Raw genomic sequence first — 20929 nt, 5'->3', positions numbered from 1 at the left:
TGATCTGTTCAGGTCCCTCCTGACCCTAGCTACTATGAAACTATGATTGAAGTCCCTGCCCCTCCAGGGCAGAAGGTTGTAAAAGCCTAATGGGGAGTTTAGGTGAATAATGTAAAGGTCTTGTATTAACACATGAAACCCACCCCCCCAAAAAACACTACTGAAAATGATGCTCCAGCTCTTCTCATGAACACAACCAGGAAAAGATGAGTGCCTTATGCTGTACGTTGTTGGATTTGTTTAACCACAAAATGTTAGGTGCAAAGCTAGGGCCCAGTCAAAGCTGACTGGAGCAGACACAAACTCACATAACCCTCCCCCCCGCCCCGCCAAAAACCTGTATGCTAATGACCTCCTCCTTTGGGAGCTGAAGCTGTTAAAGTGTACCCTTGTCTAGTCAGGAAACCATTAGAAGAAGGCATCCAGCCATCCTAGAAGTAAGATGCTTAAACAGTCCTCCAGCGGGGGCCACATGGGCAACAATCTTAAGTACTTTTAAGATGGTGCTTGACCAGTTTGTGAATGGGATTCTGTCATGGTTGCCTATGACAGTGGGAAACTAGACTACAAAATACCCTTCCAGTCCTGCGTTCCTAAGAAGTACTGACATGTCGCAAGGCTGATCTGACTTTGCAGTGGGAGACTAGCTGAGCTCTCTGGTAGTTAGCCCCTTGGGCTTACTGGACTCCAAAGAGCAGGAGCTTCTGGAGTGCCTGAAGAAAAGAGCAAAAACAAGTGAAAGTTGTTCCATGGATGTTGCAGGTAGAGCATTATATTGCATATGACACAATCTGTGGGTTATGTGCAGCCAGTGGTGTGTGTGTCTAATGCTTTTTCGATTACCCATCCTGGGCTTATCACCTGGTGTCCCAGGACCTGTAGAGACTACAGAGTCAGTACTATAGGAGCCAGCCCCCAGTGCTGCATGTATTACTAGGCAAAGCTGTGTAGAAGTACATGGAATAGATCTGAGACTGAAACCCACTTGGATCCTCCTGCACTGATGATCTCTCATCATGGACAGCTAGAGGCCAGGTCTCTGAGGCTGTTCCCTGACTCTTACTCTCTGTGGTACAGCATCTCTTAGTGCTCTTGCATGTTGGCTTGTTAGCTATTTGTAACCCATTGCTCCAGTCACTGGCAAAATTGGATTCTCCTGATGCCCACCTTTCATCCAGATGCTGAGTCCAGGTGTCAGGGAGTCAAGAGGAGAGGAAATGCTAAATTTCAGGCTACTGAATTCACAGGCTTCTGTTCAGAAAGTGTCACTGTGCATGAGATCCTCAGAGTCTGCAGATGGGCAAAGTGGTTTCCAGCATTGGACCAGGTGATGGCATTTGCCATAGAAGGTTTTTTAAGTGACTCTGGCTGCTTTTGGAAATAAGACTCCTGGTCGTGAGGCCTAAGAGGGTAAAAGGGAAGGGAACCTCAACCTGGCATTCTGACTGTGTGACGACTGTGCGAATCAGTCGCACCAAGATCAGTCAGAGCCAGTTGAGAGAGAAAAGCAGAAACAGCAAAACTTGGCTTTTGGTGGCTCTCTTTTGTTTGGCTTTGTTTTTCCTGTACTTTTTAAAAGACTCTTAAGCAGCCAATTCTCTATTTCTGTCAAGTGGCCCATTTCCACTAGAATCAACAGAACTATACCAGATTACACCAGCAGGGCATTTTGGCCCCATCTGCTGTTCTTCTCTGACATATTCATCCTAGCCCTAGTTCTTACAGTATCTGAGTATCTTTTGCTTTGAGGCTAAGATGTTCAGTGCTAGAGAGAGATCAAAACATCTGTCAGAGGCCACTGATCATTTGTAGTGGCCTCAACTCCAGATGGCCAGAAGGGTCTGTGTCCCAGTGGTACCCGATGTTACCTATTTAGACACCATTCCTTCCCCAAAGTAAATTTTCCTCTCTCCCCACTCCCCTCCCCATGCTAACTTCTGTTTCCAAAACTGCCAAATCCTGTAGTCCTTGGGTTGCATTTCCAGTTCCCAGCATGGAAGGTTTGCTCTTTATCTTGGAGGGGCACCCTCCAATACTAAAAAAAAGGAAAAACAACCCGCCAAAGGAAGCACTTTGTTTTGGATGGAGATTCCAGATTGCTCACACATTTGTCAGGTGAGGCCAGGCAAGGGAAACACAAATTTTCTCTTTTGATGTGGCTGGATTTCTGCCTGGCAGCAAGAGTAGGAAATACAGATTATTATTATTATTTTCTTTTTATGACTGCCATGTGTTTGACAGGCAATTCAGTTCATTCTGAGGAGCTACATAGCCTGCTCCTGGGGGCTTAGCTAATTCTCAGGCAAAGTAACCTCAATTACAATTTAAACAAAATAAAAACAAAAAAAGCAAGCCCTACATCTCTCTCTCCAGTGTTGTTTAGGGCCAGGCACCCCACCCCCCCTTCTCAAACTCCGTTCCAGCTTTTCAGACCTTTCTGGTGTAATTTCCAACAGTGGCCAGTCAGCCTTGGACATCCACCTAACGACACCAAAGAGAGAGATGAATTTTCAGAGGAGCCTGCAATATTGGTCTCCTTGATTTCATTTGAACCTTTGGTTGCTCAGGTCTATGAAAGCCCTTCACGTTTGCATTTGTGTGCATCTCTCCATCAGCTGAGAATTAAACACTGTCTGTGTAAAATCAAGGTAACACCCTAAAAGTGAAAGCCAAGCTCCCTTGGAAAATGTGGGCCTTTGTTTCTAAAGGTTGAGGGGATCACCCACCATGATGGGGACACTGGGAGTTGGATGGGTATTTGTAGAGCATAGCGGTGCCAAAGTAAGTAACAGGTATGCTCTACCTGAATCTGCTGGAGTCATTCTTAGGATCTCCAGGACTTTCATGCAGAAGGGTTTTTTGTATTTTATTTTATTTTAATTAGCTATAACCTCCTGGCAGTGTGTTCTGCTGTGGCTTTGCCAACTCGTTGCCTTGGCTACACAGCAAACTTTGCTCCCGTATGGCATCTGGCTGTCTGCCTGTCCCCCAAAGACTCCAGTGTCTAATCTTCACAAAGCCCTTGGCCTCCTGCTCCCCTTGCAACTGGAAGATGAAGCCCCCTTCCTGAGCCAAACATCATTTTCTCTTCTTGCTCATCTTGGAGTAATGTCCGGAGCAAGTTTGCAGGCTGGGCCCCTCCACGCTCCCCAGTCGTCTTCTCTCAATGTGCAGGGCAAAGGTGGTGGGGCTTGGCTAAGGGGAATTTGGACCTTTTGGGGACTGCCTGCCCACCCACGCCCCTGGCTACACATATTTTTAAAGGCTTGTTACTGGTACCTACAAAAAAAAGCACAACCTTCTGAACATCTGATGTTAATAGGATTGTTCCTGAAGTGAACATGTGTGCAAAATAGACCACACTTTCAACACCCTGCAGTGGGGAAGAGAGCACTTCTCCGATCGGCAGCCAGGAAAGGAGACATTACATCCCAAACTGTTTGTTAAAACTTGTGGAAATTACTCATAGGTCCATGTGTACAATGCCTTTGTAGTTGAGCGATGTTCTTTGTTCAATCATGAGGTGCTCAAAGAGACTGTGCGTGAGTGTGTGTGCATGCGTGTGCGTGTGTGTGTGTGTGTGTGTACACGTCTGCACTGACTGGGCAAGCCAGCAGATTATGTCATAGAAGAAGCAGGCTGTGCACCAGAGAGAGAGCAAGCGCGAGAGAGAGAGATGTGTTTTACAGGGTGAAATACAAACTGAAATGGCTATGAACATCTGGAACTGATATTAAGCTTGGAAAATATTTTCTGTCGCTCCAACGCTCCTCTGGAGGGAAGGTTTCTAAGTTAAGAGCCTCCAAAGGGGATATGTGGGTGAAGGCAGAAAGGGGTCCCTGCAAAGTGTTTTTCATTTCTTCATTTTGATTGCCACCCCATTTATTTTGTCCCTTACGACAGTCACCCAAAGAGGCCCTGAATGAGATCTGGGCACCCTTATGCTAAGTGCTGTACAGACATAATGAAAGATGCTCCACATCCCAAAGAGCCTGCAAACTCACCAGGCAAGACAGATGAAGGGTAAGAAAAGGGAAGGATTATTGGCTTTGAGAAACGGGAGGCCGAGACACAGAAAGATGAAAGGTGGGATCCTCACACCGAACTCTCATTGAAAGTCAGCAAAGCAAGGAGCTGCCTTGGAGGAAAAACGCCACAGACGGAGAGAATTAGAGCAGTTTTCAGTAGTGAGCTTGAGTATACTCTTGACTTATGAAGATAGGCTGAAAGCATTATGATTACATAGTTTGGAGAAGACAAGACTTGTGGGGGAGCTAGTAACAGTCTTCAAGTACCTGACGGGTGGCTGTACGGAGAATGAAGCTAGACCATGCTCTGTGGCTGCCGGGAACAAGGCAAGAAAGAATGGCCTTACACTGGACCAAGGGAAATTTTAGTTTTGTATTAGAAATAACTTAGCAGGTGGGATGTTGACTGGATGGTTTGGTCAGGGAAGATTCTGAATAGAGCAGGGGTTTGGACTAGATGACCTAAGATCCCATCCAGCCCTGCTATTCTATGAAAATCCCAAGCTGAGTGATTTGCTTGTGGAAACCTGGGAAGCATGGGAAGTCTGCGCAGAGGCATGAAGTGAATCCAGAGCCTCAGAACAAGACTATCTTGCATCCTAGTCCTTGTTCAAATTGGTTGTTGTGGTAAAGCCAGGGACCTCCGGCAGAGGCATAGTGAACTGAAAATCCCTATGCATGTGGGGCTAGTTCCACCAAAACCTCTCCCAGGCTGGACAGGGTTTCTGGGCCTTGAACAGATCTTTGTGTTGAAATTCACCCTTTATCCTCAGACCCTTAACTCTAGAGTCTGTGTGGGAACAGGATACGAGAGCACTCCCACCCTCAGCTTGAATTTGTAAGTAAAGCTGGTGCTAGTGGAGAAAAGCAAAGCAGTTGCTTGGAAAGTGGAGTCTTCTGTTCATGCAAGTGAGAGTGCAACACAGGCACCAGTACAGTATGCACGCATGATACTGGTGGGGAGGAGAGGAGTGGTTCTCCAGGCCTATTCAGTCTGGAGATGATGGACTCCACAACTTTAATTCACACCTTGTGCAAGCTGCTACTTCTGAGGATATTGCATTGGTTTGAATTCACAATTGCCCAGGTAGCTTATTTAATACAATTAGCATCAGTTTTCTTCCAAGCTGTCCAGTCTTCTATACTCTGGAGCTCTGCTTTTAATTTAGATGAATGGACTCCCCAGATCCCCGCCCTGCTTTACAGAGGGTCAAGGTTCTTGCTTGAATTCTTTGGCAGCCCAAAGAATGAAATGGCAGGCTTCAAAAATGCCCATGATGCTCAGCTCTGGCTGGTTAGAACCAGTCCCTGTACTATTTGGTTTATATTATAGTAGCACTTAGCCCCAGTTATGCTAGGTGCTGTATAACACAGAAGAGAAAGGCATTGGCAGTCCCTGCTGCACTCTGCTTAACAGAGCAGGAAATGACTTTGGATTCTTCTTCAATGACCATGAGCAAGTAAGTATTAAAAATCTACCTTTTCCCCCTGGAAGTCACTGCCCTGGTCCAGGACTTGGTAATTCATACAGCGCACTCATTCAGAAGTCGGTCCCTTTTGCTCCTGATTTGTCTACCATTGTGGGCTTCTCTCCCTGTAGCTGCTGTCCCACGGTGAGACTGCCAGTGGCTGTCCTGAAATTAGTCTCTGCCGTGCGAAGGTGTTTGGTGCTCAGTGGCATTCTAGTATCAGTGCATTACATGTCTCCATGCCATATAACTCCAGCTCCCATAAGCACAAGAGTCCAGCAAGTTTACATCGTGGAAGGAGAAGAGAGGTGCAAACCTGCTAAATATTTCAGCAGCATGTACCCTGTGTGGCCCATGGGTCAGAGCAAAGAGAAGGCAACTTGTTAAACAGCCTCTTCGTTAGGAATAAATGGGATCATTAAGTGTAACGTCACTAATCCCATCTCTTGTTTGTGTCCTCAGCTGGAGGAGGCTTGGATGGATACTGAGGGCTTCAGGGCGAAATAGCAGCATTACCAGAGGGTTTCAAAATAAAATATGAATGTTGCGTTTCTTTTTATTGGAGAATAAGAGTCATCACCTAGTGTTGGGGAGCAGAGGGTGCTCTCCTGCTGCAAAGTTGCAGAGTGGGGCTGGCTGAGGCACTGCTCTGTTTGTGGGGGCAGGAGCCGTGCTGTGGTAGGGGCTCTTTCAGTCTTTCTTTGCATCCTGTTTGTTTTTTCACCCCTGACCTCACCTCTGTGTTTCCTCCTGCCAGGGAATGCAAGTTTGCCAACAATAGTGCAAGGGCTGTGCCAGCTGGGACTCCCACCACTTGGGCATCCACAAAGCAACCCCTCGCCAAGGATAACTAGGACTTTAGCAGCAGGAGCTTCCTTGCAGGAGCACCCTGCCAGTGGCTAATTGAACATCAACTCTGTGAGCTTTCTGCTCCCCAGGAAACAAATAGTAAGGGGCTGCTGCTGGGACACTCTCCTGAGTCAGGGCTAACTCAGAGTCTCTGCGTGGGAGCTTCCTCAGAGCACTGCTCTGCCTGGACAAACTCGTGGCCACAGACCTAGGCAGAGAATAAGCAGGGAAACTCCAGCAGTCCCACCATCCCCTCTGGACAACTTAATGCTGGGAGCAGCCTCCTTTCCAGAAGCCAAGTGGAAAGTCTTCCCCCACCTCACTCCAGTCCCTGTCTCTGCATCTCCTGCCTCTTCAGTTCTGGACTCCGTTATTGAATCAGGCTGGTCCTGTGACCCCTGTGCCATGGTCCAGCTTGAATTTGGGCACAGACTCCCATGATCTAATCCACTAAGTAAAAATCAAACGGATTCCATTAGGCAAGAGAAAGTTTGTCCTTGAAAAATGGAGTAAATAGGGGCCGAGAGCACTTACATTGTTTTTATTTTCCACTCATTCTGTTTGTGTGGGTTATTTCCAACCCTCCCCCCCTCCCTTAATTTAATGATGACCTCATCCTTGGAGGCAGAAGGGAGGTTTTGTCCATGTCGGAGCAGCAGGAGCAGATTGAATTGCAGGCAGGGTGCCAGCACTGAATGGCACAGACCTCCTGTCCTGCTCATACAGATTCAGAGGTAGCTTGGTTAAACTAAGGCAGGATAAAAGGCACTTCCCTTTGGCAGAATGATGATCCCACAGGAGTCATCAGCAAAGCTGCCTAACTCTCCTGTCTTGACAACTGTGAGGAGTCCCCAGACACTAGCAGAGGGGTGTGGGAGAGATGCTTTCAGTACATGCACAAGGTTTGTAAGGACACCTTGTTCTCTGTAGCATGTCCTTGGAAGGGGCTGGCTATGTGAATAAACCAGCCCTTGCAACTCATGAAGTGAGGAAGTGTTATCCCTGCTTTATAAATGGGGTAATTGGGTAAGTATTTTTGTGCCTCTGTGCCATCGTGAGCCAATGGGAGGCTTAAGACAAGAATGTGGGAGTCCTGATACTCAGTGCTATGCTATAAGCACTTGATAACCCTCCTCTCAGAGCTGAAGGGAACTCAGATAATCTGACTCTTTGGTTTGGGCTCAAAATACTCGTTTTCAGCTCTCTCCCAGGGCAGGACACATCTATTCTGACTCCCAGGTTCATGCTCTAGAGATGCAGAGCAATCTGGATACTAGTCTTTCTCCCCTGCTGAAGGGCTTTATCTTAGATCTGTAGAAAGCGAATGTGAGGATGCTCCCTTGCTGCCTAGCTTTGCTCACTGTGCTGCAAACCTTAACAGCCTTAACTGTCTTGGAAAAAAGAGGGGTTTTTTGCATGCATTCCATGTACCAAAGTGAGCAAGAATAGGGGTAAAAGGAAGAAACAAGTGGTCTCTGCAAGCAGTTGGATGGCTACTGCCAACCCTCTGGAATATGCAAGGATTATAGTATGGAAATATGTTCAAAAGGGAGAAATCTCTTAATGCAGGAGCTGCCATGAGGGAGATGTGACACAGGGGGAAAATAGGCACTGATGCTCCCCCCTCACTGCCTGCTCACATCCTGTTAGTTGGGAGCTCAGTAGAACTAAGTGAAGTTCCTATGACAGGGGCAGGCAACGTTTTTTGGCCGGAGTGCCGAAAAAACCACAATGTCTACCTTGGAAGGTGCCGGAGTGCTGATATGCCACAGCCTGGAGCAGTTGTTTGCAGCGGCCCAGCTGCAGCGGCCTACGGAGCCCAGTCTGCTCGCAGCAGGACTTGCAGCCTCCCAGCCACCTGCTGGGAGCAGTCTGGGCTCCATGGCTGGCAGCAGCTGCTTAGAGCCTGGGCTGGCAGTGGCGTGCCGAGCAAAATGGCCTTGTGTGCCGTGCTTGGCACACATGCCGGGGATTGCTGACCCCTCTTCTAAGGTGTCTGGAACCCAGTGGTGACTAGCCAGCAGCTGGAGAATGGAAGAAGCCACTGGCTAGGGATCAGAAGCCAAATGTCTCATGTGGTAAAGGTCGAGCTTGTGGACACCTCCTAGACTCAGGGTATGCTGGTATGAACCTGCAACCACCTACTCTGGACTCTTTCAAAAAACATCTGGATATTTTTTCTTGCTGGGATCACTTGATCCCAGCTGACTTCCTGCCTATGGCGGGGGGGTTGGACTCAATGACCTCATGAGGTCCCTTCCAGCCCCTAATATCTATGAAAACTGTGAAACATTCACTACAGTGGTGCTGCTTCTCCTGAATAACCCTGCAGGCCCCTTCTTGTCTCCCAGGGACCGCTAGCTCAAACCCTCTCCCTTTCTATCAATGTTCCTACACTGCGGTACCCAAATGGTTACAAGTTTAGGGTCTTCTAAGGGTCTTCCCTTAGAAGAATCCTCATGGCTGTCAGTCTCAGGGCATTTGTCCCTTTTACACGTGTCCCAGGAACAGAAAGACCATTCCCTCTAGGTTACTAGGCCCTCAGAGATGTCTTTTTGTAAAGTTGGGGAGAAAGACACTTCCTGTTCTGTGTAGAGAACCTAGCATGCCTGTAATCAGCCATATAACTCCACCCCTGGCAGTTGGCCTATGGCCAGAAAAGCCTAAGCAGGCATACCACTGGGAGCTGCTGATGGGCAAGAGGAATATCTGCGGTTACTTCCTCTAGGGCAGGGGTGTCAAAGATAAGGCCCCACACACAGGTCCTGGGACATGCTGCGTACACTGCTCCCAGTCCAGCTGGCCCAGGACCCACGCTGCACGTGGCACCCATTGCAGGACTATGGGCCCAGTCTGTTGTGGGGATTGGCTCCGTGCCAGTCATTCAGTCCCAGGGTTTAGATGAGTTTGACACCCTTGTTCTAAGGGCTTGTGAAGCACCAGGTTCAGGGCCTTTCATTTAAAACCATTTCTAGCAATGGAATAGGGTGGGGGCAGAGGGGAGCAGATATTGTCATGGGGAGTGTTGACTGCGTCCATTTACATTCCCCTTGCAGGAGAAATTTAGAGAACTGGTTTCCCCACCACCTGCTGAGCATGTACTCCTTTTGGCTTCAAAGCCGTCCTCATCCTTCACTCCCAGCTCCTTTAGCTTCAGTGATAGAGCTGCCTGGACATGGCTGCACTGGGCATGTCTACATGTGCAATTTACTGCACAGTAAATTACTGCACAGTAAGCAGGAATAGGCCATCGTCTACATGTGCAGGCATTAAAGTGCATTAACACTGTGTGTGGAGTGACTTGGGACTAAAGTTAGTCCCAAGTCAGTCCACACACACAGTGTTACCGCACAGTAAAGTGTCTACACATGCATTACTGCACAGTAACTAATCGGGTGTAAATTTGATACCTGCACAATGCAGGTATCAAATTTATGCCCAAGTAGGCGTAAGTCACCATATTTATTGTGCAGTATGGGCATGCAAGTGTAGAGTACGGCCATAATGCGCAGTAATTTCACTTACTGCACAGTAACTGTGCACATGTAGATGTGCCCACAAAGTTGCTTTCCCCTCCCATTCCTAGGTATATGGTGCAGCTCTCTCCAGCTACATTGAGCTAGCCACCAGGCATGGGCACATCATGGGGGCTCCCTGGGCGCCAGCTCAGAGGCCACTGCATTCTTGACCAAATACTTATGCTCCCCACTCCCACCCTCCTTCAGTAACTATCTGAGGTTTTGCACTAAAAACAGGGGAGCTGTATACTCTTGATAGCAAGCCTTTTGATTTATTCTAAACATACCTGCTGTTAATATCCGTCAGTAATCCCTTGTTCTTCTCATCCAAGACAGGCTCGTTTTTATCTTAGAACCTTCTTATTTTAAGGAGGGGTGAGGGCTCCTTTGTCATCAGGTGCGCAGGCTGGGGTTTCCTGTGGCTTCTGGGACACAGGCAGTCCAATGTACTGGGCTGCTCCTGTACAGCGGATTCCAAGTCCCTTTCCAGCCATCTCTCGCTGGGTGTGTATGGCAACCCTGTCTGCAGCTGGGAGATATTCCAAGGCATTGGGTGGAGAAGTAGACAGCTAATTCTGCCTTGCTGTGCAGACCTGCCATGCACATTGGAAATGTGACCCTTCACACGTAGACTCTACATTCAGGTTCCTTGTTGTTGGAGCTGCTAAGCTACACAACTAGGAATGGGCCCCCATTGTTGCTGGGTGTTTTGTATGTCCTCAGAGTAAGAGATTGGCCCCTGCTCTAATCAGTTTTCCATCTGAATAGGCTAAGGATGGAGGAAGAGGAAGCAGAGGCAAAAAGGGATTAAATGACGTATGCAAAGGCCAAGCTGTGGCACAGCTCAGTTGATTTCAGCAAGACTGCACCACTCTGATTTGGAGAAAAACTTAGCCCATGAGCTGAATGGTGCCTGTGGACAAGACACCAATCTGGATTATCTGAGGAGGTCGATGTTCTAGCTGTTTAACACACTTTGGGGTGAAAGGGAGTTGTTAGAAACTTGGCAGACGAGGTTTTTTGGGTGAATCTGATATCTTTTATTAGATCAACACAGATAGTTGGAAAAATTCTTCTTAGCAAGCTTTTGGGTATAAATACCCTTCGTCAGGCTGAGGAAGCATCTGCAGTTGGTGTGTGCTCTTCCTGGATGGAATTAAAATGCTACCTTGTGTCTTGAGGGGGTAGAGGGAAGCACTGGAAAAACAGTGGGGTCTTGCATGGAAAAGACTCTTCCCTTGTACCGGACAGACCCAATCGGGAGGCTTTGCATTTTGGTAGATCTCAAGCTGCATCCTCATAACTTAACCTTATTTACAGCCCTTTTCTGTGATGATAATGAGTCACTTAAAAGCATCCAGATCTCTCTGCCTCTGTAAATACAGTTACAGTGACCATCACTTTCCAGCACATTTCTCTAGTGTATGGATGCTGTGTCATTGATGTTATAACAACAATTTGAAGACTGAAAGAAAAAAAAAAGCCAGAGGGGTTCAGCAATCAGTGCTTCTGGCCAAGATTTTTCAGGGAAAAAAGGGTGGTTTGAAGTCAAGTTCCTAGACTTATGCCTAAGCTTGCTGATAAGGTCAGTAGCATTAAAGTGATGTTGTAGCCATAATGGAGTCCTAATTTCTGAGCCTGCTGAGTACCGAGCAGCTACCACTCAAGATGACAGGAGATACTGGGTGTTCAGCATTTTGGCAAACTGCAAGAACTCAACAAGAGCCAAACTGAGGTTGAGTGTTTGTGTGAATTTTCAGTTATAATTAATGGCCACAGAACGTTAAAAGGGATCTTAAAACCTGTGCTTCAGAGACCAGGATAGGACCTGCATAGGGGTGGGAGGACAGATTATCCATCCCACATTTGCCTACTTGCAGTACTGTGGTTGTCTCTCTTGAGCCCACATGTCCTCTCCCAGAGCTCTCCTACTGTCCTTATTAAAGGGAGTTTCTCTCCACTGGTTCCATTTGATCTTTACTCCACTGTAGCAGTGCTTGCAAGTTGGTCTCCGGCAGTGATTCTCAACCAGGATGTTGTGACACCCTGGGGTGCCTTGAGATCCTTTCGCAAGAGTGCTAGGACATGCCATAATATTAGCACTATTAGCTGAGCAAACATGATTCACAAGATACTACCAGACTTGTCAAATAAGAATCCATACTGTTAAAAACATTCTGACCTGTTGTAGTCTTTCTGAGTTTTTGCAGCAGAAGAGTCGCTCTATTATTTTTCTGTAGTAAAAAAAAATCAAACTAATAGCTGGTATTTGCTAGGAGTCTGTTGAAGGGCGCCTCACATTTGAAAAGGTTGAGAACCACTGATCTCAAGTAACAGGGGGATTCCCATTGTGATTGCCGAGCTGTTCTTCTCCAGATTAATTACCCTTTTCCGTTCCTGATGACCTGGTTTGATACAGCCCAGAGAGCAACATGCAGGTACCCACATATCGCTGTCCCTACATCCAGCATGGATCTTAGCTCACTCCACTACTGAATAACAGCATACAGTTAAGGCCGGGAGATGTAAAGAATGATCATGGCAATATTATGGAATAATACCAAATTCTGTCACCATGACCTTGGTCATGTCCCCGCCCTTTCCTGTGCATCTGTTTCCCCATTGCAGATCTGTTTGAAAAACAACTTCGAGAAACTCGTATAACAGCGATGTTCTTGTCATAAAGTGACAGTGGATTAATACCTATGGAAGGTGTTAATTTAGGTGTCATTTTGACAGTTTGAACCTACAACTTTAACTGCATGGCTCTTTGTGGCCAATGGCTGGTACATTTTCTTTCCCCCCTGGATAGGGGTGGAGGAAAATATGACAAGGCATTATTTGTTACAATGAGGTTGTCTGAAGCTTTGCTTATCTGCTTCATCGTAGTGCTATTTGATGACTTACCTCAAATTTTAAGACTCTCTCAGGTAGTAAATACTGATATTCAGGAAGGTCAGTTGTTCGTAATTGTTTTGTGGAGAATCTGGACATCTAAGCTTCTGCTAGAAAACGTTTGAACATCTCTGAGACGGTGGAGAAATAATTGCTCTGGAAATCTGATGAAGAAATATTGAGGCTTTTACCTCAAGGTCGTGCTGAGCAGATGCTGTTGCCATCTGCTGCCACCTCAGTGGTGTATATGGAATAGGTCTGGGTCCATTCCCTAACGGGGATAGGCATGTGTGCGACCAAAACCACTATTCCAGTGAACAGCGGTTACAGACAGGCTGAAATTAAAGTTGCCTCCACAAAAGGGGCCTGTCCAGGTTAGGGTTTTTGTTATAGGAATGAAAACCCTTGCTGCCTTTGGTATAACCATCCCTGGATAAACAAAAGACTTCAGTTCCCAGGTCAGCTCCCCTAAGCACTAAACCCAGTTAACTAGTGGGCTGGCTTTAAAACACATGCACAAAGGGAAGTCTTTCAGGAGAAGGTCAAGTTCTTGGAAGCTGCTTTCTGGGATGTGTTGTGGAATAATACCAAGCAAGTAGCTAATTCTGGACATTGCATTCATTTTGAGCATGCTGATTTTTCTCCCTTTGGGATAGCTGTAGTTGTTTCCACCTACCAATGCCATTCTTATATCCTGGAAAGCAAAGAGGGAGGAGGAGATTTCTTGGCTGATGTTGAGCTAGATGCCTAAATGTTTCATTGAGTCACGGTCGTTCCAGTTTCTGATTTTTGCAGAAAGGCCTTTTGGGCAGAACTGAGGTCAAGGTGTTGCCTCCATTTCCTCCCAAATATTCTTGCTGGTTGAGAAGGAGAAGAAAATAATAACCAATAAGCTTATGAAGGTAGAAGACTGAGAGTGCTGGATGCAGTAGAGCCAGGAATATCTGACCTGCTCTAAAATCTTGCTGCTTCTCAAAAACTTTGTATTGTCTGAAATTGCGCTGGCTCTTACTGAGGACAAGATTGGAGAGCAAAATGACAGCTACAGAATACTCCCTCCTAGTTGACAAGACTTTGAACTTATTACAAGGGACGTTAATGAGTTCACTCTTGGCATTTTATCCTGGCGTATAAAACTACCACCTGGAATTAAGGTTTTTCTAACCTAAAAAAGTTGAGGCCCAAAGTCTGTCCTGTCAGAAAGAATCAAGGGACATTCTCAGTTGTCCTGTCAGAGTTAGAAATGCTAGTGACTGGGTAGGTATAAATATGCCAAAGTACTTTGCTGGATCAGGGTGCTGTGGAGGGTTTAACATGTTCTGTGGAAGCATCTGGTCTTAACTACTCCATGAGACCAGATAATCTGGATCTCTTGGATCTGGATCTCTTGCACTGCAGGTTGCCTTATTCTTCCTTTAATTCTGCTGTCATGTTCTTGGGTTTGCTGATATCTTGTATTATCTGAGAAATATGGTGTGGGGGGAGTGGGAGAAATGCAACAGGCAATGTATAGAGGGTGTAAAGGAGTTGTCATGGTCTGGAAAAATGTCCCTTTAGTACAGGAGTTGCAGAGCTGGCATGCAGTGCCCTCCCTACAGTGACTCCCCAGTTAGCTCAAGTGTAGAAAGTATTCTGGGGACAGAGCTAAAGGCAAGGAGGAGCAGAACTGTAGCACTGGGTGCCACAGTTGTTATCTGCGGAGCCGCCCATTGCCAACCTGTAGGAAGCTCCTTGCTTTGATATATGCTGGGGGCTGCACTTGAACCCCAAGCAGAGGTAGAGTCTGTGGTGCACAAGCAGCGTTAAGTCCCTGTACCCCTGCTGTCACTGAGCCATCCCTTGTATGGCTGCTTTAAGCAGAACATGGCATTTCCATTTAGCACATGCTTCCAGCCCCGCAACCCCCCCACCAGGCCCAGTATCACGTAGTTCTTCAAGGCAGGGTGCTATCCTCTCATTGAACCCTAGTCCCAGGCACTGCCCTGCATCTGCCCTCTATATCACTTTTAGGTGGCTGGAGGGGGGAATTGCACATGGAGCCAGAGGTATTTGCCAATTAAAATAGCTATTCCTCTGTCACGGTTCACATGATATGAGAGATGGGGGAAGCCCCCTCCTTTCCCCCATGGCCCCTTCCCAGTTTGTTCAGCTTGCTGCTGGGCGAGATCTGGTTGTACAGGGAAGGCCATGTCACATTTCATGCTGTTTATACAGGATAAACCTTTCCTCCTTGTAATTGGGTGATTGAGTCCGTGTGCTTGTGCTTTCCCAGATACTAATCTGGAGACCCTGGAGGGGGGTCAGTTTAGGTTATGGAGACATAATAGGAAATACTGCTATGGCAAGTTTGGGTTATGGGGGATGAAGGGATATTCTGTAGCATTCCCCTGCTGGGTCTCCCGCTTTGGGGCGGGGGGTCTGCTTACAAAATCAGTGTTTCCTGATAGCCCCTCTCCTGAAGACCTTTCAGCTTTTGTAATGGTTGCCTTTTCCTTGTCAGAGGGAAGTGGGTAGTATGGACGTGCTCCACTCCTTGTTTGCAGAGGAGAGGACTTACGCAGCTTCACAATGCAAATGGGTGCCATATTGCCAAGACAAAAAAAAAGATAAAAAAATGCCTGGAAGCTTCCTGAAATTGAAAGACATATGAAAAATGACTCTGGCATGTGTTTCCCTTGCTAATCCAACCCATCCCACCCAGGGCAGGATGGTATGTTCCGGATGGGTTGGCAAGGGTAGCAGTGCAAAAGAGGAACCTGAGAATTATTTCCACCCCCGGGGGATAACCGTCACCTTTCTACCTTCAGATCACTCTTGTGCCAGCACACAGAAGTGGTAGCAGCCTATACTTTCTGTCCCCAATTCAGGACCATATCTAAGAAGATGGTTTAATTTACCTTTATTCCAGATGGTGCTTGAGCATCTATCTGACTGAGGCCAGTGCTAAAGTCTAAGGCCTAAGATAGATGACACTTATACCAGCATTAAAAAAAGGTAGGGGACAGACTAAGCAAATAGGTAAAGCATTTTACTTGATCCAGGGGTGAATAACCCCCCAAAGACCCTAGTAAAGCTCTGCTGAGGCAAGTTAACTGGTTTACCATTAGCAAGCCAGCATATTACTTGCTCTGCTCCCTTGCCACACGGCAGTGAGGTACCGTAGTAGCTGCCTTTGCAGGACAGCTAGCCTGGAATGGCTGCCTGGCTATACACTGCAGCCTTTCCTTCCTCTTGTTAATGATGAAAAGTTATTAAGTCCTAAAGAAGCAGGGCTGGAAGGAACCTCCAGAAGTTATCTAGTCCAACCTCCTGCCTGAGGCAGGATCATCCCTATCCAAACTAGCTCATACAACCATAATCTATATACAACTACCCCAAACCTTTACACAACACAGACCTGACACCCTAACCTGCTACAGGTAAAGCAGAGGAGCCATGCCAGCCAATGTCTTGCTTCTATAAAATGCTGTCAATATATGCTCAAGAGGTCCCAGGTAGAGGGCAATGCCCCCTGCTACAGAGGAAGACAACCCCCCCCCACAGTTCATACCAATTTGACCATGGATTAAAATTCCTTCCTGACACCAAATACGGTGCTCAGTCTGACCCTGAGCAGGGGAGCAAGACTCTGCAGCCAGGGACCTCCACAACTTTGCTCCTAGCAAGAGAATCAATACACTTCAGTTGAAGTCCCCAGCCATAGCTGTAGCTAACACCCAATGCCTCTGGGGAGGCTTAAAAACACAATAACATACATAGCAGAAAAGTGGGGGTGGAGACAGGGGTGGGAGCAACCAACAAAGCCCAGAAGCTTGGGAAATACCCAAGGTAGAAAATAGGCATAGCTACACCTAGATCAGTGGCTGCCCAACCTCTTCTTGAATACCTCCGGTGATGGAGAGTCCACAACTTCCCAAGGCACCTAGTCCACTGCCTCACTATTCTAACAGTGAAGTTTTTTTCCAGATATCCCATCTAAATTTACTTTGCTGCAATTTCAAGCCGTTGGTCCATCTGCCTCTCTGAAGTGAGAGAGAAAAGATGTTTTCCCTCTTCTTTATGACAGCCCTTCAAGTATTTGAAGACTGCTAGCATGTCCCCTCTTGTCCTAGCTCCTTCAGCCTCTGCTTATATGACTTGCCTTCCAAACCCTTGATTCATTTTTGTTGCTCACCTCTAGACCCTCTCTAACTTCTCTATGTCCTTTTAAAAATGTGGAGCCAGAACTGCACACAGTACTTCAGGTGAGGTCTAACCAGTGTCAAGTAGACAGGCACTATCACCTCCCATGTCTTGCACCCAATGCAGCCTAAATTGCATTTGCCTTTTATGTGGCTGTATCACGTTCCTATGAAGACTCCTATTGGTCTACCAAGACTCCCAGGTCCTTTTCCATAGTGCTGCCATCCAGCCAGGTGTCCCACACTTTGTACCTGTATTTCTAATTATTCTTTTTGGAGGTGTAGCACCTTGCATTTGTCCTCATTGAACGTCAGCCTGCTAGGCTGAGCCCAGCTTTCCAGTCTGTCAAGATCCTTCTGAATTGCACACATATCCTCCAATATGTTCACAGTCCTTCCCAGTTTCATGTCATCCACCAACTTGCTCAAGAAGCTTTCTTTCCCAGCATCCAAATTGTTAATAAACATGTTGAGCAGCACTAGGCCGAAGACAGACCCCCTATAGAACTCCACTCAAAATCTCCTGCCCTTCTGACATGGGCTCATTAATAATTACCCTTTGCTCACAGCTGTTGCGTCAGTTTACTATCCACCTTGTAGGAATTTTATGCAGCCCACATTTCTCTCATGTTTATGAGAAGGTCATGTGGGACCTTGTTAAAAGCCTTGCTGAAATCCAGATATGCCATATCCACAGCCTTCCCTTCATCCACCCAGCAGTTTCTATGTCAAAGAAGGAGATCAGCTCTTTCTTTGTCATTGCCTTCCTGATTTTGTCTAGGCAGGTTATTGCTATTTCTTGGTTTGTGTCCTTGCTGGCCTGTTCATTCTTCCATTGCCTGCATGCTTTCCTTTTGCATCTGAGGTAGTTTAGAAGCATCTTGTGCAGCCACATTGGTCCCTTGCCATTCCTCTTGTGACTTCCTCATGTCAGGACAGTTTTTTGTTGGGCTTCCAATACTGTGCCCATTAGGCACTCTCAGCCCTCCTGGGCACCTTTATCCTTCAATCTGCCCTCCTGTGACAGTACACATATTAGCCTCTTGAGCTGGATAAAGTCTAGCTTTTTGAAATCTAGTGTCCTAATTTTCCTGACCTCCTGCTTTCCCTGCCTCAGGATCTGGATCTCTAACTTATCATGATTGCTTCCTCTGAAGTTACTCATTACCTCCACATCCTCCACCAGTTCTTCCCTGTTGGTCAGGACAAGATCCGAGATGGGTGATTCCCTAGTTGTGTCCTCTACTTTCTGAAAAAGAAAGCTGTCCTCCACACAAGTTAGATACTGGCTTGACATTTTGTTTGTCTGCATTGATCTTCCAGCAGACGTCCACAAAACTGAAGTCTCCCATCAGTACTATCCTATAGCTTTTGGATGGATTTGTCATCTGCTTGAAGAGTGCCTTGTCCACTTCCTCTTCCTGATTAAGTGGCTTATAATAAACCCCCACTATTATCACAGAATGGTCACTGGCTTCAAATTTAGGAAGCTTCCAAGGTATTAAGTGTTAGCAGAGCCCCAGGGGCAGGACTGGCAAAAGTCGGTGATTTCACCATCCTTGGATTCTGGTGAAATAGGCTGACCTCCCATCCTACTAGAAACAGTGCCATACTGTCAGGGAGGCTTTGAACAAATAGGCAACACAAAGATGATTCGTTGCCTCAGAGCTTACAGTCCAACATGCCCCGGTTATGTGTGACGTAAGCTTGACTCTTTCTCTACCACAGAAATACCCTTAGCTGCATTTTTAGCTGCTCAAGTTTTAATCTAAAAATCATGCCTAGATAGAATGTGACTTGTTTAGCTTCTTAATGCATATAAAAGCCATGGCTAGATAGGCAAGATAATTGGAGATGAACCCTACTTCCACTCCACACACAATTCTGCCCCCACTCCCCCCAAGATAAATAAGATTAAAGCCAAGAATCCTTTAAAAGGAAGGGAAAGGGAGACAGGGAATTGTGGACTCTGTGACATCCTGAGTTCCTTTTCAGCCCTAACACCTGGCTCAAGGTAGGAACACCCTTGTCCAAATTACCCTTGCAGTTAAAAATCTAATGATAGATATTCCACAGCCTCTCAGGGTAATTTGTTCCAGTGTTTAACCTCCCTGATAGTTAGAGTGTTCCCCCTAATGCCCAACTAACATTTCTTCTGTTGCAATTTAAGACCATTCCTGATTATCTAGTCCCTTGCGGATACAGAGAACACCTGATCACCAGAGTCTTTTATGACAACTCTCTTTGTATTTTGAAACTATTACCACTTTTCCTACCCTCCAACCTCATCCCCGTCAGACTTCCCTTTTCCAGATTAAGCAATCCCAGATTTCCCCAAATCATCATGTCGTATTTCTAGACCATGAAGAAGCCATTGCTCTCCTCTGGATTTTTACTAGTTTGTCCACATCTGTCTTTGAAGCATGGTTCCCAGACCTGGACTCAGTACTCTTGTTGAGGCATCCCCATTGCTTAACCGGGAGGAAGAACTTCCTCTCTGGACTTTCGTACAACACTCCTGTCCCTATACATCCTTTCTTTTTTCAACAGTGTAACACTGTTGAGTCCTACTCAACTTGCAATTCCCCCAGATCCTTTTATAAAAGCCAGTCAGTCCTTCCCTATGTTGAGTGTGTGCGCGCGCACACATTTGATGGTTCTGTCACAAGTGTATGTATACATTTGTGTATTGTATTAGTCCTTACTGAATTTCGTGCTGCTTTTTTTTGAGCCATATCTCTGACTCTATCCAGGTCATTTTGAATCCTTACTGTATCCTCCAAAGCATCTGCTACCCCACTCACCTGGTATCATTGGCAAATTTGCTGTCATAGCATAGCCTCTTCCTCTCTCCCCTGCCTGCTCTGGATTGCATTCTCAGACATTTGCCTGAAAAATAGCCATTCATTCCTGGTATGTCATTTCCTTTGCCTTCGTTGCTTGGCACACACTTTCTGTCCATATTTTGTGTTTGGGGAATGCAAGGTAATGTTAGGTGCACATCAGGAATTTTTGTCCTGGGATCCCCTCTCTCTGTCAGCTCTGCTCATGCTTCTCAACCCTGCCTGCGTACTCATAGCTCTTTTACAGCTTGTGACTGCTGAGAGCAGCTGTGCTGCCTTACAAGTCCAAGGCTTCACCTGTGATGCTGGTGCTTGGAGAAGCTCTTCTTGACCTTACAAATCCCTTCTTCCCCCTCTGCCCCCTAGCTCCAGATTTCTGCACGTCACAGGAACCTCATAACTCTCTCCATTTGTTAAAACTTCTCTTTATAACCTTAGCATTATCTCAGACTCAACCCCACCCAGGATAATATATCTGAAGTCTTGAGGCATCAGTTTTTTTGGAGGCAAGAGTAGGGACGAGTGAATCCCATCCTTATTTCTCCTCTGAAAGCTCATAGAAACCTGGAGTGCCAGCTGCTTTTGTAGCCAACTCCTGCTCTGACCCCCCCAAATAATTGGAAGAGGTCTACAAAAGTAGCAAGAACCTCTTCGTTCTGGGCTTGGAGCCATATAGAAACTAGAGGTGTGTTGTGGGATGGCTGGAGTCTGGGGAGGCTACTTTGGAGGATCCCATTCCATCTGGTACTCTGCTCCCCTGTCCCTTCAGCTTTCACAGTGCTTTCCTTCTTTATTATCCAGATGAGGCTGGCAAAAGTGAGTGTCTGTAGGAAGGCATGCCTGGGTTTGTTGGGAACATGACTGGAGAGGGAGAACGCTTTAACAAGAGTCTGTGTAGGCAGAGGGAAAGCAGCATAGTTGTTTAGTGCAAGACTGGGACAACCAGACTACTTGCGTACCAGGCAATGCAAGCACCGTTCTTGGCCTTGCCTCAGCTGTGCCCTCTGATGATGCATTACTGAGCATCCGCCTCCCTCCTCCAGAAACATTCATCAATAATACACCGAGCTGTACAAAGATCAGCCTTGCATCAGAGTGCGGCTGGGTCAGTCTGCTCCATTTGGCCATCACCCCTTTGGCTCACTG

At 46.7% G+C, this 20929-nt stretch overlaps 1 protein-coding gene across 5 annotated transcripts in view; it reads left to right on the top strand.

Annotated features, from left to right (window-relative positions):
• ASTN2 (astrotactin 2) overlaps nucleotides 1-20929 on the top strand; it is a 585314-nt gene that overhangs the window by 447403 nt on the left and 116982 nt on the right. The gene's annotated exons all lie outside the window — the stretch shown is intronic.

The sequence above is a fragment of the Crocodylus porosus genome, unplaced genomic scaffold (genome assembly GCF_001723895.1).
Source record: "Crocodylus porosus isolate Cpor-Errol unplaced genomic scaffold, CroPor_comp1, whole genome shotgun sequence".
In the NCBI taxonomy this organism is placed as follows: Eukaryota; Metazoa; Chordata; order Crocodylia; family Crocodylidae; genus Crocodylus; species Crocodylus porosus.
This window is presented reverse-complemented; position numbering and strand designations above follow the sequence as displayed.